Raw genomic sequence first — 2,949 nt, 5'->3', positions numbered from 1 at the left:
TTCCTACACCTATTTCATCTGAGGTCCCATTTATTTTGGTTTGCTTCTAAGTTTACGATACCCCAGATTGATAAATTAAATGATAGGGATTTAGCAGACAACTAAATCACCCAACATTTTGGCGCCGTTGCCGGGGAAGAAAACTTATATGTAAGCTAGTTAAGAAGATTGTTTAGGAAGAATTTGTATTTAGGATCATTTAGGGTTAGTTGCATTTAGGAATTTTCATTTAAGTTTATTCTCATATAGAAAACATAGAAATAGAACACAAATAAAGAAACCCCCATTCACTAAAAAAAAAAACAAAAAAAAAACACAATAAAAACAATGAGTATAAGTTTGGAACAACTCGCTCAGATCCTAGCAAGTGTTAGGATCTCCTCTTCTTGCGAAGAAGAGATCTTGACAGCAGCCAAAAGCTTAACTACTCCTCTAGAAGAAAACAATGAATTAACATTTGAAGAATCATCCTGTATATCTAATGATGAACAATTATTTGAACAGGAAATTGAGGAGGACGAAGAGAACTTGCAGCATGACCTGAATCAGAGTGGAAATCACGCCTATGAAAGCCTTATTGACAAGTGGTTTCGATGGTTTCAAAAAAGTACGAGGTTAGATCAATTTTTTTTTTATTTCATTAGATCATACTCACAAAAACTAGGTTCGGTCATCCTTGTATATTATCATTTTAAAATTGCAAAATTGAAAATGAATATATTTTTACTACTATTGCGTGAATGGTTACATTGGAAATTTAATTACACGTAATAGTTTGTAATTTTCAATTAGCATAGAGTAGGTAGGATCATATTTTATGTTTCAAATAAGTATGCTCTCCTCCTGCATTTTCACACGATCTCGAGGATCAGAAAGTAGAATGTTTATAAATGTTTTCAAGGTTGCAATATAGTTGTATCCATTTGCTAAAAAAATTATCCTAAATCAATAAAACAAATCCTAGAATGTTTTAGGATTAGAATAAATTTAAAGACTTTTTATAAGATTTTGATTTTAAAACAATATAAAAAAAAAAAAAAAAATTCAATTTCTTTAAAAAAAAAAAAAGATTTTGATTTTAACATAAAAATTCTTAGGAATAAATTCCTTTTTATTTTTATTTATTTATTTAAATTTATTTTGGTAGTAACATGAGAAGCCATTGGATAGTGGTAACTTCGACATTTTTGGTTGAGATTCAGATGACCGCACATTCCCTCCTGACTTGTTTTTGCTACTACTGTTGTTGGTAACTGTAGATCTTTCTTTTACTTGCTTCTTTGCAGTTCCAGTGACAACCTCGTATATTGTTGGAAGTTCATTCATCATGTTAAAAAGCCGCTTCCGGTCATTTTTGTCAAACCCAAATCATGCACCAAAATAGACAGAAACTGCAAGTAGCCAGGAATCACTGTGTACAGCAACCAGTGATAGCCAATCTTTTTCTTGCATCCCATCTCTTGCAAAGTTTATTCCCAAAGCTGGCTCGGGAAGTTCAGGAGGCACCTCTTCTGCAGGTAGATTAACTTCCCATGTTTCATTTGGAAATCCATAAAGACATAGATTGTCCTTATCTGGATCACATTGCTGATAAAACTCCTCCACATCCGTAGTGAGGGCTTTGATCAAGCCAGCTCGACGTGCTTTGAAATCTTTAAAAACGTCATCGACAGTGCACCGAACGAAACCACCGCCTTCCATTTTTCTTGTCGATACTATGGAAACCCTAACGAGGCGTTTCTGGCCCTAAATTTCTTCTGCAAGAAAATAAGAGAATGATACACGAGCAGTCCAAGCTTCGAATTGCAAAAGCGCATCGTCCGACAACTACAAGCTGTGAATTCACAGGCGGCAGTATGAGAACAGATCAATCATGGCCGACAAGAAGAGATAACAAACCCTTTCCCTCGCAATCCCTTCTCACACTTATCTCGGACAGAACACAGAGCCACGGAGGGTTTGAAAACTGAAAAAGAATCAATTGATGGAGTGACTGATGATTGATGGCAAATAAATAGAGAAACTTAGTTATGCCTGCCTTTTCAACCAAGTTACATCTCCTGCATAGACTCACCCAGTCAGAAGCCATGAGAAGAGTCACAACACTGGATCGATCTTATCCACGTCGCGTCTAAAGCAACATGGCCGCATTGAGCGTAGGTAATGGAGATCTTAGCGAAAAAACCTAAACTGCTATCCCTAAAATCTTATCATTTCGATAATGGTATTTCTAATGAGGGACATTCGCCAGAAATTGTGTGCATTTGCTAAGTTTAGCAGGAAAGAACACTCGAAAATCCATGAGCAAAATCAGGTTTCAGTTCATAAAATTTGGAATAGATCGCGCCAATTCCTCATGCAATCTAGCCCAATTATTTCATTGGTTATAGGAGATGAGGAGAAGTCACTTCAAGCTAGAAAGCATCTGATGGAATCTGGCTTTCATTTGTTGCAGTAAATATGTTGAAATCGAGCCCCAAATCTCCTCTCGACGTATTCAGGCTAAGCAACATGATGGAGAGATTGGGGATACGCCCTCAATATCTCGACACTGATTCTCTGATATCCAATGCGTGCCATAAAGTCATCAAAGATGAGTGCAAGTTGAAGATCACCAAGGAGATGGCAAAGCTTGAACAGAAGATCGTTCGCATGATATTAAGTGGCAAAAGGGGACGAATTGAAGCCCAATTCCTGCAATTCTGTGGAAGTTGGGGGACATCACATCTGTGTTGCCACCACGGAGAAGTCGGAATCCGACTACCCGCGTATGGAAATGGCATGGCCATATCATGCTTTACAACGAAGAAAAGGGTTTTCGCCTTGAGTACATCTACGACAATTACTTCCAGCGTAGGCAAACGAAAATGTTGAAGCCGAAAAGGATGCCAGAACTTGGTTTGGCGGGATCTGATTGAGAAGGCCGATAAGGTCAATGCTCATTAATGA

General features: G+C 37.4%; 1 pseudogene; it reads right to left on the bottom strand.

The window, feature by feature from the left end:
* Positions 1 to 1,243: 1,243 nt before the first annotated feature.
* Positions 1,244 to 1,716, bottom strand: LOC149222949 (PHD finger protein ALFIN-LIKE 8 pseudogene; annotated as a pseudogene).
* Between the last annotated feature and the right edge of the window lie 1,233 nt (positions 1,717 to 2,949).

This window comes from Pinus tabuliformis, chromosome Q (genome assembly GCF_031772625.1).
Source record: "Pinus tabuliformis cultivar Carrire ecotype Pingquan chromosome Q, CPIR1, whole genome shotgun sequence".
Lineage (NCBI taxonomy): Eukaryota > Viridiplantae > Streptophyta > Pinopsida > Pinales > Pinaceae > Pinus > Pinus tabuliformis.
This window is presented reverse-complemented; position numbering and strand designations above follow the sequence as displayed.